Source organism: Hetaerina americana, unplaced genomic scaffold (genome assembly GCF_022747635.1).
Source record: "Hetaerina americana unplaced genomic scaffold, ioHetAmer1.1.p SCAF_1, whole genome shotgun sequence".
NCBI lineage: Eukaryota > Metazoa > Arthropoda > Insecta > Odonata > Calopterygidae > Hetaerina > Hetaerina americana.
Window position 1 is genome coordinate 118,416,262 of NW_027286069.1, and position 17,204 is coordinate 118,433,465.

The 17,204-nt window shown below is 43.8% G+C and overlaps 1 protein-coding gene across 1 annotated transcript in view; it reads right to left on the reverse strand.

Moving 5' to 3' along the window:
- The window catches only part of LOC139696104 (beta-1,4-glucuronyltransferase 1), a 140,097-nt gene extending 123,175 nt beyond the window's left edge, over positions 1 to 16,922 (reverse strand). The window contains exon 1 of the mRNA XM_071594707.1: positions 16,809 to 16,922. The gene's annotated coding sequence lies outside the window, so the exon portion shown is untranslated. The remainder of the gene's footprint in view (positions 1 to 16,808) is intronic.
- Between the last annotated feature and the right edge of the window lie 282 nt (positions 16,923 to 17,204).

A 17,204-nucleotide genomic window follows, 5' to 3' on the forward strand; every position in this document is an offset into this window, starting at 1 on the left:
GACATCTGCTTAATTCCCTTCGCACTACATTTTCCCCCGCGTATTATATATGTACATAGTGTGGGCGGGGGGGGGGGGGGGCACCTCTTACACAGCCGCGTAATTCTAAGATCACGGGTTAGAGTCGTCTAATAGTCGGCAATTATTAATATAATGTTGAAATTCAGGGAAGGACACGAACGACTTAATTCTGGCGCAATTAAAAAAATATAAAATAAACCTTGCTGATCGAGAATGCAATCAACAATTTACCTACACGTTGCGTATTTGAACACATTATATACAAACCCCACTCTTAATCAAAGAAGGAGATGGACTGTTTTTTTGGATCTATTTGATAATAGAGCCGGAAACAATTTTATCGTAGAAAAGGATTACTGAGCTCCTAGTTTGATGCAAAAAATGATGTTTTGGCGGGCAACATTTCTCACGACATGTTCTATGTCAAGGGAAGGATCGCTGGATATCTAAAAATAAAACTTTAAGATATTTTACACCTAAAAGAAAATATATAAAAGATATTTAGATATTTTAGTACCCTGCAAAGCCACCGCTAGGGCGTGTGGCAGGGGGTGAATACACATCAGACTAATTGAGACCCGAATATGACCACTACCGTGGTCGGACAATGTCATTCTATCGTTCGTGGAAAAATAACATTTAAAATCTATCTGCTGTACACGTAATCTCTCTGATGTTATTCCCATGACCTCTCCTATCGTAGAACATTATGGGTAAAATAACACATCTGCAACATCATCATCGCTAAAGAGACGTCCTTCCAATGTATGCAAGGGATCGGAAGCATTTTCATACACACCACTGCATCTATACATCTACACGTACTTGCATTTGAATTTTGGTAGATCTGAGAGGACGAATTCCGTATTTTTTTATATGTTGATATTTTAGGAATATGTAAGCCACCATTAGGGTGTGTGGCAGGGGGTGAATACAAACCAGACTAATTTCGATCCGAATATGACCCCTAACGTGGTCGGACAATGTTATTCTGATCCCTTTATTTCAATTATTGCGCGTACAGGAGTACTTAAAGCGAGTGGATACTTAGCGGGTAGTTTTCATTTAACACACACACGCGCCAATTGCAGCGAGCCTAAGAAACTTCCCATCTTCCCTTCGCCGAACAACGGAGCGAAAAGAACGGAAATATTTCCTCAGCCGCAACTACTCCAAGTTTCCTGAGTTCGATTTCGCAGTCAGTTCAACTCAACGTGGACTCGTCTCAAATAACATAGTTTTTGCGTGTATCTCCAGAAAAACCAAACGCCAACAGTGAAAGCTTCTGGAAAGGAAAAGGAACTTCTTGGAACTGGAGAAGATACAGGAGAACAATGGTGAGAATTTTTTATGGAGCGATGAGAACAATTCTCATGGGGTTTCCGAAGAATAAAATGCGGGGGCGAAGGTCTCCATGTTGCCTTTTCTGATTTTCACTGAATTCCACAAACATCATTCATGTGTATTCTCTTTTGCTGCGGAGTCACCCGTAAAGAGGCGAATTCCTTTCGCGTTCTCCAAGGCATTCCGTGATAAAAAAATAGAGACAAATGGGAATGTTCATATTAATTTCTTTAATCGAAAGTGATTTTTTTTATACATAACAAAGGATCGATGGACATTTTGAAATCACGTTGAATGAAACATGAAATAAAGTGAGAATTCACCAAAATATTCCCAAGATAACACCAACTGTAATGGAGAATGATGGAAGCACATATGTTTGAGGGCAGAGTAAGAGATCGACACTTCCGGACGCACTTTGAGATTATACCTATTGAGAGATGATGGTGACTTAAGGTGACGTGTTCCTCCCCTCCCATTCCCCAAGGAGATTCCGTCCGTGGCGGGAGGTGGGGGCGAGGGGGGATATTTTTGATATTTTTAGTACTCTACAAGGCACACCACTAGGGTGTGTGGCAGGGGGTGAATTCACACTAGACTAAGTTTGACCCGAATATATTTACCCCTACCGCGGTCGGACAATATTATTCTAATCACTTCTTCGTCCGTGGAAAACGTGAAAAGTCAAATCTATCAGTTCTACACTTAATCTCTCCACTTTATTGCACACGATTTGGTTTAGGCAATTGAGAGGGACAAAATGTGGAAAAAAATAAAATCATAAAAAGAAATTTCTAAGCAATCTCAACATGCATTGAAAAATAAAAAAAAGTTCCATGCAAAATCACGACAATGCATGATACAACTCCATATGAACATTTTATTTCAAGAAACTATGATTGGATATTTCTTTAAAAGAACTAGCTTGTCTCCTCGCCACGGTCATAAGATCAGCGCCCACCCCATGAACTCTCCTCCGACACCCCCACGGCACAGCAGAATCAATCGCTCGCTTTCTAAACTCTCTCCTTCAACCAGTCAGTCCCCTTTCGAGTATCCATCCATTCCACCCAATACATTAACGTAAGAGATAAAATAACGATTGCCCTCGCAACCACACCACGGAGAACCCACTCACATTCAACCGACGCCAGTTCTAAGGTTGATTCGGGGGAATAGGGATGGTGCGGTGGCCAGCGTACAGGCTTCCCACCGAGAGGCCCCGGGTTCAAATCCTGGAGACAACAAATATTTTTCAGAGCGGTACCCCGATCCCTCCTTGAGTTGGTGCTTTGTGGAGAGCACTTTGAGTGAGTACGACGTCCGTCGGATGGGACGTTAAACTTCGGACCCCTTGGCAGCTTTCGTTATCAAGATTAGGCTAATGCTGACGCCGGGTTTCCCTCCACCCTTCATCCTTTCCCATCCATTCCTAATGGCGCAGATGACCTCAGCTGTCGGTCGCCTCCCCTAAATACTACTACTGCTAAGTTTGATCCGAAGTCAACAACTAGTCTGTATCTCCAAACGATTTATTTAAATGCTCATTGGCAGGCGTGAACAATATTTTCGCGCGCCTGAAACGTCTTAAGAGATGTCACAATATCTCTCAAAAAAGTGTCATGCAGCGTCGTGCAATGGAATTAATCAGCGACTAGGATGGGTTACGGGTCACCATAATGGGTCCATTACAACACAGAGTTTTAAAATGCTGTTATGATAAACCTAGCAGCGCAAGCGAAATATTAGGGCAACTAAGCTGGGAATCACTCACCGAGGAGAGAAGGAAAGTAAATTTAAGATTAAATCTCCTGCATACTATAAGTTTAAGGGATTTCTCTCTAGCGATTATTTCGAAAACACATTATTTGGTCAATGGTGGTTAACCATCGTACTGCAGTGGGCGAGATCATTTTAATAAAACTAAAGAAATTATTAAGAGTAGATCAGATTGATTCAAGATGTCATTTTTTCCACGAACGTTAAGGGACCAGAACAACATTGTCCGACCGCGGTTGGGGTAAAAATATTCGGGTCAAAATTAGTCTGGTTTGTATTCAACCCCTGCCACTCATCCTAGCGGGGGAATGCAAAGTACTAAGAAAATACTGAACACGAAATTACCTCCGCGTTGGCATTCTGATGTTGTAAATGGTGACACGTTTCACTTGCCTACACTGCTGAAGATGACCTGTCGGGTCAGGCTGACGTGGCGCTTTCAGCCTGACCCGACGGGACGTTTTCAGCAGTGTTAGACAGTCGAAACTTCACCATTTACAACGCCAGGATGCGGAGGTAACCCGTAAAGCAGCTGGTAATTCATACGACCGAAAACTTTCGCCGTAAACCAACCGCTACCTCGATACGACTTCATAAATTGTGAATTCCAAGGACATGGAAAGCAGAAATAAGACCCCGAGTTGAGATGGCTTCATACGCGACCGACTGCTGATTGGGTCGTGTGTGTGCTGGCCGCCCGCATTCCCTCTCGCTATCTCTGCGGCGTGCACCAATTTCAGAAGAGAACCAGCGCAAAGAGGCGACCCCGTTAGTCGAGGTGTTGCGCCGGCCATCCAGCGAACCGCGGGCTCCAATTCCCCCCCCCCCCTGAGAGCAAGTGAGGGTATAATGTGGAAAATTGCAAATCCCGACCGAGGCAAGTGAAACCGGAAAACCTAGAAAAAACAATTCCTTTGACACATGATTTCATAAAGTGTGTGACATCCTGAGCACAGCTTACGCGGTTCACATCACGCATTTGAGATTACCCGGTGACCTCAAATGACCCTCTCGACTTCACATCCGCTGATATATTCAATGAAAATTAGCATTGCAATGGCATTTTGAACAAACGAATACTTGTAAGGATCAGTGCCAGTTTTTCGGCCAATAGTGATCTATTTTGAAATGCCAAATTAAGTAATCACCCAGCGGTGGCTTGCAGGGCAGCTATGTAATTATAATGAATATCATGACGTTTAATAATTATTGCGAAAGATGCGAACTGCGCAACGGAATACGTAATAACAATCAACAAGCAGAGAGTATCAGTGGGCCAGACGATAAAAGCATCCGTCGAATTCATCCGACACTAATGAAACTTATTCGTAGCAATAAATCAATGTTTACGCCATTCGATTTATCAAAGGTATTTTGGTTCCATTCTCTGGGAGTGAGAAAGCGATAAATGGAAATGATAGATAAGAAATGCCGTAAAAAAGTTTGAAAAAATCATGTCATGCCCACCTTCGAAGGTCGAGTGAAGAAGAGTGAAACACCGCGGGGACTTATTGACGAAAGGTATTCGCACACGCCGGAAGGGAAAAAAATCCTGCGATTTGGACATTGAAACTATAGCATTTGGGATAAAATATTACATTCTAGAATTAAATTTACCCAAGTTTGGTGTACCTAAATCATACGCAGGAAGTTACCGCAATATAGTACTGTAGTAATAGAGTTATAGCAAAATAATATTGCATAAATTGGAAGGACATCTCTTAAGCAGTGATGTTGAAAATTAATGATCACCCCTATCGTACTACGGCAGACGAGATGAGGTCCATCCTAATCCACGAGATGAGGATGAGATAGATGTATGATTTCATTTTCTCCAGGAATGTAAGGGATCGGAATAACAATGTCCCTCCGCGGTAGTCATATTAGGGGCAAAATAAGTCTGGCGTGTATTCACCCCCTGCCACACACTCTAGCGGTGGCTTGCAGGATACTTAAATATCAAATACAAAGGCACGTGTGAACAGTGCGAAAAAAGTTCACGTTTTTTTGTGCAAATGGACATATTCAATATGTAGTGGACTTTATGAGAATTAAACAGCGAGAATTACATCATACGCGACCGGTTTGTCAACCGGTTGGGTGTGACCTAATATCCTCTCGGTACACGGGTGGCAAGTTTCCACTTTCATTCGCTTCTCGTTCCTTAGCATCTGACCAGACGTACATGCCAATGACCACCATCTCTTAGCCACGTCATCCCCCGACCAACTATCGCACAGAGTGCATCCAAAATGTGGAAAATAGAAGAGACACCGAAGGTCAACCAAATGACGTTCGGCTGCTCGAGGACCATCTCCCGCCGATCACTTCACTTCTCCTGAAGGAAATTGCCCAGGAACTTCAGCTTCAGCCATCAGAACTTCAACCTCGACTGTCTACGACGCTCAAATACTTCAAACGACCTTAACCTTTTCGTATTGGATAAAAGAAAGAGAGCCTAAGACTTATTGATTGAGCGAGAAATATAGTTGACAGCAGTAAAAAGACGTCTATAAACATAGTTTATAGCAGCGGTTAAACGGTTCACCAGTTTTTTACACAAAATAAACATTCCACAATGATTGAAAAAATAATAATCAATTTGTGGAAAGGTTTCAGTCGCAGGTCTTACCTTATGTGTGTGTGTGTATGTATTCATATACCATCTCATTATATATTATGCACAGAAACACACAAGTATATGCTAATTTTACGTTCATATTGCCAGAAAGTCACAATATAACATTTAAATGACGAAGATTTTTTCGTAAACTTAATTGAGTAAACATATTATCACAGAGTTTTGACGTTCAAATGCAACATGAAGACGAGGAATTAACATTTTTACTTTAAATTCGTCTCACCCACCGTCTTCTCAAAATCATTCCGTCCGCCCTAGTTCTCCATAAACCTGGGAACATGAACACCCACAGTTCCAGAAGTCCGACGTTATCTTATGTTAACACTAATTCAAACAGAGAAGCGAGAGTACACATGGTTGATAAACAGTCTCCACGATGGTTTTATGGTAATAGTTGTTAAATATGGCCTTGCAGATACGCTCCCGTTCGCATCGCAACCGTCCCACCGCAGATACGAAAAGCTCTCAGCCTTTCTTGCTTTTCCATGAACAAACCAAGATGTGATACTATACGTGAGCACTTAGACCTGAAGACGCTCGTTGAAACACGGGCGAAACCGTTGTCAGAGAAACAACCTACGCGGTGACATCCCGAGAATGGAGAGTCTTTCATCTGAACGCCGCGAAAATCCACGATCCCATAACGTGAGCAGTTATATCACGGGCGAAGAATAAAAATACGCTGAATATGGTGGTAATCAATATTCTTGGATAGTAAAGTATTTATAAGTCTGCCTTTATAACTTCCATGTTAAATCGAAAATTCACAAATTTCCTCGTTCAATTTCTAAGTTCCTCAATCTTAATAATGCTAGCATTAAACGTGGTCATATCTCATTTTTATCATACGTATTTTAATGTCATTACAATTAGAGTAGGAGATATCATGTAAGTAAATTTTGACGGATTGAGTGAAGAACCGATTGATTGAAGATGTAAGGCTTAGGATGGGGAAAAGTATTTCCATTTTTTCATTCATATTATCCTGATGTATTTACCTAATCTAGATTTAGTTATTTTCCTCCTCATTACCCACAGCTCATTTCGTACATGTAGAGAGATGTAACCTTTTTAGAAACCGAAGTGCATGTATCTGCAGTTCTCATGAGCCGGACGTATTGTCCAACAGGCTAATTGATACACGCCACCAATCCAATTACATCAAGTTTTCAATTCAGTACACTAGCAGCTGTGGAGCCATAATACTTGATCCTCCCGGACCTCTTTTTACACGAGCGTACACGTTCCCGAAAGTAAGGAGCGGACAACGACTTTCCGAAGGGGCGAGGAAGGGGAACCCAGTCTGCCCTAGGCGACGGCCGCCTTCGAGATCGGCGCCCTTCCGGAGAGAGTGGGCGGTCGAAGCGAGGCTGAGCACGTGGCCCGGATTGATACTCGGCCAACCCGCGGCGTGGCATCCTCGCAAATCAGGGGCGCGCCGGGGGACACACCGCCCCTGACCCTCTTCAACCCCGGACGGAAGAAATACAACTGTGGTCCGGTCAAATTTGGACGGGAAACCAATGGAGAATGTCAAAACCCTAGAGAGAGCGAGAGATTTCGCATCAAGAGAGATTTCTTGCAAACTAGCTATTGAACAAGCCGACGGGTGAGAAACTGGAGTGGCGAAATTTGGCCGGAGACCATTGCGGATGGCACCATGTAAGGCGAAGGAAGAATCACGGGCCGATGTGGGCGCAGTGGAAGAGCGGCAGAGGAGGGGATGATTCGAAACGCTATCTACATACTACGAATCCTAAGATGACACTACAGAATGAAAACGAAATCGGAGGCACTTGGCCCAGCGGCGGGCTTCACTCCTCCACGCCCCAACTGTCGCTCGTGGGCACACGGGGAGGGGAGGAAATGGGGGGAGGGGGTCAGACCAGGGGGGTGGGACAACGAGCACGCGGCGAGTGCCGAGGATCGCTTAATATATGCATCGCCGAATCGCCACCGTGGCTCAAAACCCCTCCCATAAGACGTGGAAACACTATAGCAAATGTTTCAAGGATTATTATAGGTAATCTACCAGTTAAGATTTTGGATGGGTACAACTGCCAAATAAATATTTTTTGACTCCTAACAAAACACAAAATCCAGCATCCTACTCTACATCAGGTCCCTCTTCATCTCTGAGTACTTTCTTCCTCCCTTCATCCCGTCCAACATCCCTATCCTGTTCCTTCCCTTTCCCCGTTTGCCTAACATTCTCCCCTTAATTACAGTCTTCAACATCCCACGCCGATCAACACGCCCTTCATCCATTTTTCCTGCCTCCATAGGATTTCTCCTAACAAACCCCTCTCTTCGCCCACCATACCAAGTACTTCCTCATTTGTTTTCTTCTCTGTCCATTTCACCTTCTCAGTTCTTCTCCAAACCCACATTTCAAAAGCCTTTAGTCTACGTCTATCCTCCTGCTTTAATGACCACGTTTCCGCACCGTACATAGCTACGCTCCATATCAAAGTGTTTACGAGTCTCCCACGCCGATCAACACGCCCTTCATCCATTTTTCCTGCCTCCATAGGATTTCTCCTAACAAACCCCTCTCTTCGCCCACCATACCAAGTACTTCCTCATTTGTTTTCTTCTCTGTCCATTTCACCTTCTCAGTTCTTCTCCAAACCCACATTTCAAAAGCCTTTAGTCTACGTCTATCCTCCTGCTTTAATGACCACGTTTCCGCACCGTACATAGCTACGCTCCATATCAAAGTGTTTACGAGTCTTTTCTTAATATCCTTACTCAACGTCCCTCTCATCAACTCCCTCCTCCTCGTGAAAGCTTCTTAGACTAAAAAGAAAGAAATAGTCAGATGAACTGCTTGTACATTAAGAAATAAAAATACATCACGAAGAGTACTAATCCCTGGGCGAACACGAAACCAGATATTCTACGTTCCACATGGAGCAGGTAATGTGAAAATTTTGAATTAAAACCTAATGCGTCGGAATGGTGACCGCAATTAGTTTAAAAGGATATGCCTATAAGTAGGAAATTTTATGCAAGGAAAAGGGGAGTGATTATTAAAGAGGGGCTGCCAACATTTCGATGTGGGCACTTTAATTTAGCAATGTGTGTCGACGTTTTTAACACTGATTAAAAGATGCAACTATTTCAGAGTGTAAAAATCATTCGCCTTGACTGGGATTCGAACCCAGATCCCTCAATATCCGGTCGAGTGCTTTAGCCACTTAAGTTAGCACGGCGTCCTCTTAAACTCTGAAATTTTGGGGCTTTTAAAGGAACTAGATGTTGTGACGAAATGTGATTTTTACACTCTGAAATTGTTGCATTGAAATGCATTTTAGCGGATGACTCCGTTAAAAGTTACTGTTGCGGCATCTCCCGCAGTTTCTTTGGAATTTGTCAAAGTATAAACACCATAAGTGTTTAAAGTTGGCTTTATCCTCGTGGACTATGGCGCGTCGCGCAAGACTACGAATGCATGTGACATTGTATATACGGTATTTCGACACAACATCTAGTTCCTTTAAAAGCCCCAAAATTTCAGAGTTTAAGAGGACGCCTCGGTAGCTTAAGTGGCTAAAGCACTCGACCGGATATTGAGGGATCTGGGTTCGAATCCCAGTCAAGGCGAATGATTTTTACACTCTGAAATTGTTGCATTGAAATGCACATTAGCGGATGACTCCGTTAAAAGTTACTGTTGCGGCATCTCCCGCAGTTTCTTTGGAACTGATTAAAAGAGTTTCTCCAATTAATGTTGGCATTTTGCGCGATGAGAGGTTTGCGCTAGTGCAAGAACTCTTTCTCTGAAACTAACTGGACATTTAAATGCCCGGGATAACTTTGAAAATTAAACTAATTCGAATAGCCCAAAAAGGATGCAATCACGGAAATCGCCGAGCACCGCCATTGGAGGAGAATGGACGCTCGGATGTGGTCGACGAAGGTTTAGAAGTGAAGTCCTCTCTGTGTCAGGAGAGGACTTCCCTTGAGGAGGAAAAGTTGGAAGTAAGGAATTGAGGAGGTCACTGAGAAAGAGGACTAAAATAAGAGCGGAGAGGCAAGATCGACAAAAGCTGGGAGTTGAGAAGCGGCGACGGCTGAAGAACCGCCTCGACCATCCTCAAGCATATTAGGCAAGTACATATTTCTTCAAGACCCCTTTATGCATATTCCCCTTTTGCACTTGGACAACTCAAAACATCCTCGTAAGTAATTAATCCTTCCAAGTCCCCCCTAACGGACTACGAAGAAAACCTTCTTCACGCGCACCAAAATATTTATTTACTATCACGGATTTACAATTTGAAGCCACTCTCGCAAGGCATGGATGGACCTTTAATTGAAGTTTTAAAGCTATAAAAATCCAATTCTAAGCCGTTAAGGAGTTATGAATGAACTTTTTGTATTCCGACCGTCTTGAATAAAACTATTCCACGCTGCGATATTAGTTCCCGTGTCCGTAATCCAGGCGAAACTTGAAACTGAGTCGACACTAATATTCTACTCGATGTGATCGACAATCGACCAGGTCGATTGACGACTAAAACGCTTGGAGCGTTCGAGAGAGTTTTATGATTTCATAACGACGTCAAAACGGGTCATTAGTGATGAGACCGCAGTAAAAGCACAGTAGTTCTCCTTATATATTTGAGGATTATGCAGGAAGAATTAATTTTAAACGTGAATTAATTCTCGAGCTGCACATTACATTTGCGGGAAATTGTTGATAACACCTCGGAGAGTGGGTCCCGGGGGGGGGGGGGGTCGAATGAGGAGGGCCTCGGGTGGACCGCGACGGACAAGGGGATGGACGGACGCTTGATAGTTCGTCGTCGCAAATACAACGCGGTTTTTACCTCACAAATAGTTGGAGATCGTTGGCCTTTTGACCAATCGCCAATAAATACGAGGCAACGAAGGATCATCATTCTTCATCATGACAACGGGCAAGCTCTCACAGATCGGCTGAAACAACTCATACCTATCTGACTGGCCAAAACGCCGAATTGATGGGTCATCCTCCCTCCGTTCAGCCCTGACTTAGCACCAAATGATGACTTCTTTTTATTCCCGTTTTTATCAAGAAAAAATTGCGTGGCCAACGTTTTTCGGCGCCAAAAAGAAGCCGCCGATGCATTCCAAAACCATACTTTGGAGGAACCTCAATCGGAGTGGAAAAAGTGTTACGAAAATTAGTTCGAGCGCGAGCAAAAGTGTATTGATTATCGAGGAGAATACTTCGAAAAACAACAAAACCATTTTCTACAATAAAAAACTTTTCATTATTATGCACAAAATATAAATAGCAACCCTCGTAGCGGTTGCTCCATAGATCGCGTCACGTTGGTCTCCGCCTTCAGGGGCCATCCTGGAGAAGTGCCCGCGGGGTAGTGGGGGGGGGGGGGTCTCCGGGGCGCTGACGTCCAAATATGAAACCTTAATTCGTTGAATTACACTATATATGTACATAGCTACGGGCGTTCCCCTTACATGTATGTACATATATGGCATGAATCTTGCAAAGGGAACATTCCACAAACCTCAGCACGAAACCGGGTCGTTTCAAACGTATTTTAGCATGACATTTGAACGCAATAGTCTTCAAACCTTCAAATGAGGAGTTTGGGTTCAGCCTCCGGCAGTTGTATTTGTACAAATACACGAGTACTGTCCAGAAAGGAGCTTTCTGTTTTCAAATGAAATGTGAACCTATTGACAAGACCAAGTTTCATTATATGCATTTGAAAGGCACATTATCAAACTATTTTTCTACATAGTCGCCATTCAAATCGAGGCATTTATCATAACGATACAAATGGTTTTCAATTTCGCCTCCGAATAATTCTGTCGCCTAGCAACCTTTCGACCACTTGTTTGAATCAGCATGCAATTCTGTGCGCCGGTCAAAGCGCTGTCGCGTCGCAAGGCACGTCTGGAGAGAGAGAGAGATCCGTTGTTTCGCTGACATTGATGCGTCCTGGAAGATAATTTGTTCACATGGGCAACCCAATTTCTTGCCATTTTTGTACATGATCTTAGTGCTTGATAAGAAATACTCGTACATGCAGGAAACAAGCACCGAGTGTCCGCATGCCGCAGTACAGTTTACACTTTTTGCTGCACTCACCACTTTGAGTCAGTTGCATTAAAACAACTCTCAATTACAGGCCCTTGTTTGATTTTTTCATGGGCATATAACGCGAATTAGAGTACACCACACCTTCGATTCCCTTACCAATTCCAAATCCACCGTACAAGTAGTGTTTGCGACGTTGGAGGGTTTGCAACGTTTAGACGAAGAAGAACACAGCCTTCGTTACAATATCCGGGTGTGAGTTTCAACCCTTAAAGAGGTCCACCACTCTGCCCACAACCGGGAGGTGCTCATCGCGCTGGTTGTACGATTCACTCAGCGTAGGTGAGAAGTTATCTCTTGAGAAGTGAGGCGAAACACCTGGTGTCAGGTGAGTTATTTCGTGTTTACGTAAGTTCTCTCTGTTTCCTTACATCCGTTTTATTATTTTGCATTCATCTGTTGATCGACGGGTCCCTGGCACGGGAGGAATCCTTGTAAACCCTGAGCGAGTGCGATTCACGAAGGTCGAACACACTCAAGTGATTGCAAACGGGAACTTGGGCCTCATTTTTCTTACGAAAAGTGAAGAGTCAGGCGTGATGTTGTGGAATCGAGACATAATGAAAACTTCGTTGCAATTTTCCACAGTTAAAACTTTATTGCCGACCATGGTTTCGATACACTGTATCATCATCAGGTGAGGTTTCTGCCTTTCTCTTCATGACAAACCCCCCTTCCCCCCGCTCTTTCCTCCCCTGCCACCCCTTCTTGTAGCTTGGTACATATATCCCTTCTCCTTGTACTTTTCCTCACCTGATGATGATACAGTGTATCGAAACCATGGTCGGCAATAAAGTTTTAACTGTGGAAAATTGCAACGAAGTTTTCATTATTTACTCATTTTTTGTAATTTTTATTGTTTTTTATTCCTGTGTGAGTACAACGGGTCTCCGGCATGGGAGATATCCTTGCAAACCCTGAATATGTGTGTGTGTGAGAATGCGACTCGCGAGAGTGACTGCTATTCCTTAAAATACCCTTGTGGTCGAAAGGTTGTGAGTTTGTTTTAATTGTTATTATTATTAATTTAGCCTTTTCGCGTGTAATTGAGATGTGCGTGAGTCACGATTGATGACCAAACACACCCAAGTGATCTGGTGTGTGTGCTCCCTATTCTTCCCCGATCTTGTGACTTTGATTTTCCTCCCCCCCCCCCTTCAAACAAACCTGGTGCCAATCAAGTTTACGGTCTCGGCCATCTCGCTTTCGTTGCTTCACGACCATTTCTTTTTTATATTTACAGAGATCTTCTGTTCTCGCGTTTTTCCTGGACCCTGGCCGCGGCCACAGGAATGAAGGGAACGGGGCCGACAACAGCACCTCCGAGAAACGTGTACAGATCCACTGGCCGAAAAGCAGAGCATCGGCTTGCGCACGCCTAAATGAAGGCAGCGCAAGAGAGCAGGGCACCTCAAGGTGACGGGTGTCGAATTAATGAACAAATGGAAACGACCCGAGGTGCACACGGGGACACGGGAAGCTGTCTTCAAAGGAAATGACTGGCAAGGGGATCTGCGGCAATCACACCGCTGCGTGCGAGGACGAAAGACCCCCTCCCCCCTGTGCCTGCCAACGCGCGGATCGGGGGAATCTGCGGGGGTGGACGATTGATATCCTCCCCCCCCCACCCGCACCTCATTCATTCCAGCATGCACCATCCCTATCCCCCCCCCGGACTGGCTTGAAATGTTTCTGCAAAAATGTGCCCGAATCGCAATAACTAATCCTTACCCTTCACCCACGACGATTGCGATATTCATTCAGGAGCTACCCCGTGAATCTCATTCCGAGACGAATCTTGGAGTGAAGGAACGTTTCGCCCGAAGTTTTGGTCACAAGTCGGCTGCATGTCCGACCCAAGCCTCGCCCAATATTGAGGATTTCGTCTTTCAAAGGTCGAAAGGACCGAAGGGCACGGGAGACGCACTTCAGTGGCTTTCGCGCTATGCTGAGCAGTTGTTTAGCAGAAACGATTTCGGCGGTCATTTTTTCTCCTCGAGGACTTAATATCAGTGCACTGCCGCGATTCAATTGGCCGTTTCGTGCGTCAGTAAATTATTACTGGGAACTGGTGCGGACCTCCCACACCGTGGTTAGATTTCTGGCGACAGTTACAATTTTAGCAGCGGAACATTAGAGTCCAAAGATAGCCATGCTTTTCTTACATGGTCGTTACGATAACCTACTGCTCACCATAACAACCTTTTTAGGTAAGTTTCCCAGATTTTTCTATTTTGGATAAGTCGAAAACATACCAATGAGCAATCATAGAAAGGTAGCAGTAGCTCACCATAGCAACCGAGAAGGGCATCATCTTAACACCGGGCAATGCGGGCTTTTTGTGAACTCAAGAGACACAAATCACTCCAATAAGACACTAAATGCACACCATTAAAAACCACATAAGCCATTTTTTAACTCTGTCCACTTTCGCTAATCTTTGTTCGGTCCAATGTGCCCAATATTTCCCTTCCCACACGTCGCTAACTCATCATTCTCATCTCTATCACAGGCTTACAAGGGATAAAAGATCACTGGAAAACTAAGCGAGAATTTCATTTGGACCCAACTAAATGTATAACAAAAATGCAAAAATTATAAAATCATAATATTTTTCCTAAGTTTCACTTTAACCGTTGAATTTTAAATGGGCGATAGAAAGGATTGTGTGGGAAAAACGATTCATGAACTATAGCCAATATTTATGCTACAATATCGAATTCCTCACCATCGATGACCATCACTATCGACCTTTTACTATCCTCTTTCAAACTTTCTTGTTTCCACTGCCAACCCAGGCGTCAACAACGACAATAGGCCGGTGGCGAATCTGGCCCTTAAGATCTCTACCACCAATTTCCAGAGCCCCGATTAGCCACCTGTCCTCGGGTGGTAAAAAGGACCACTTCGATTCTTTCACAACGCATATTATCACGCTTCGTCACTCTTGTCATCAAGCACTAAAAAACACGAAATGGCATCTTAAAGTATCCGTCACACACGCTATATTAGCGATGGGTATACGAAAATAATTTCCCAAATATAAAGGGAATAGCAAACCTCTCTCAACAAACGTTCAACAAAACATTTTACACCTGCTGAATATTGCCGAACAAGACGCGTCTTTACGTAAATTACGAGGGAATAATGTGAAAGTTGGTTTCTGGACCGCCGATCGAGACGACTGCTATCAAGCAGGCAAGAGGCCTGGAGCGAAAGAGTCATCCTTGCGATCCCATGCAAATTTCCCGCACTTGTAAACCATGGGCAAACATGTCATCAACTCATTTACAAGCTAATATTTAAAATGAGAGAAACCCTTCAGACACCATTCATAATTTAGTGAAATGATACTCATTTTTAATACGGTTTAGTTCGTGAAAATATGAGAATTTAAAATAACGTGATTTAATTAGCGGAATTAAACGGAATGTTACTTAGAGGAAAAGTATACTCTAAATTAAACTTACTGAAATATATATTGAAATTTTCTTATTTTACACAAAACACACATTACCCTGCCAAATGCGTATCAACGCACCGGACCTTGCGAAACTTTAAACATCTCCCCACGTACCTACATATGTTGTGCGTCATTTAATAGAAGAAATGAAACATATAATCAAGATTCAATTAAAATAAAGTCCCTCATAACATACTAAATATATTTATAAAAAATGAACTTTTAAAGCAAAAATTACTTTCATTTTCGACTACATTACTCGGGCAAACCATCACTTTCTCGTCATCAAAAGGTAAGAGCAAGGTTATCTGCATAAACAGCACTTGATATCCGCTGATGATTACTCAATTGCGATTTAAAATGCAAATACATACAGTCAGAGTTTATAAAACTCGTATTCTCAAAAACCTATCCTCGGCGGCATGTCGATAGTCGTCTTAACAACATCAGTAATTTACTAACAAGTAACATTCATTACTTTGTTTGAACATAATAAAGTGAATCAAACATGGACGTTTAGGGCGATCAATTGCGCATCCATACCAGACCCAATAATCACTAAAATCATGTAACAGGCAAAAATGTAAATACCAAGCTCGCAAATTTCATACCAGCGAAGCTTTCCCGCTGCGCAAGCTTAAAACGCCGAACGACAAAGGCCGCATGCGCTGAAAACAAATGCGTCGCCATCGCGAAAGAAATCAACACTAACGCAAGAACATGCGAGCAAGGCTTATTATTTACAAGGGTCGACATGACATGCAGTTCACTATTCAAGCAAATATACATTTGAACCAAATATGTGCTGTATCGTAATTGCGGAAGAATACCATAATATGACAGATACGAAAGGTTAACACAATTCGTACTCAAATGAGAGAAGTGAAACATAACTTTAGATAGAGAATACGAGAATATATTTGGCACGAAATGAGGGTTTAGTGTGAAGGCGGTGAGCCACATACGGCAAGTACAAGAGTTTGATGAGGTAGCCACCCGACGACACCTATCCAGTCAACCAAGATATCGACCTATGGGGAAATAGTGGGAGCTCTGTGAATGGAATGATTTAAGGGAACAGAACTCTTTAAGGCCAGAATGACACAAGAAAAACCCCAGCGAAAGTCTCACTTCATCCCCCCACACGAAACACACACATGTATACTGGCAGGGGAAGAAGGGAAGAGAGGGCTGGCATGCTAATTAGATGCTCAGCGAGGGAGGGAGTACTTGGAACAACACTTCGCCGAACACCATTAATGCTTGGGAGAGCACAGACAACCATAACAAGGAAAGGAATTCCTAAACCCACAATCTCATGGACGGTCAGACAGCAAAGGACAAGTGTTTGGCGAGACACAATTCCAGACAAGTGGACACAAGTAGGTACGGAGGGAAATTACACCGGATTATTTCCGAGTAATCCGTGCGAAAATAAAACTCACCGGAAGTTTCATCCAGTGATCATGGCGAGCCAGGGAGGCACATTCGTAGAAGTCACAACGTCGCAATCTCCGCGCACAAACCACCAGAGGCAACCGCCACTTCTTCCTCGCGCAGACACGGAGCAACTGCCGACCAGAGCGCTGGCGAGCACGCTGTCGCCCCCTCCACGCCGCCCCCCCGCCCCGGCTGCCTCCCCTCCGTCAAGCGAGCCCTCTGCCGGCGGTCCCCTCCTCCTCCCTAGTAGGCCACTCGCTGCGGTCGCTCACAACAGCGCCTCCACGGGTCATAACCGACAACACGCACACAGGGATGGGACGTAAGGCGTTGGAATAAGAGGCCTCCGAGCACACTGATTGCGAGTGCCGGGAAACCCGCGAGGAAAAGCCCCTGGAAGT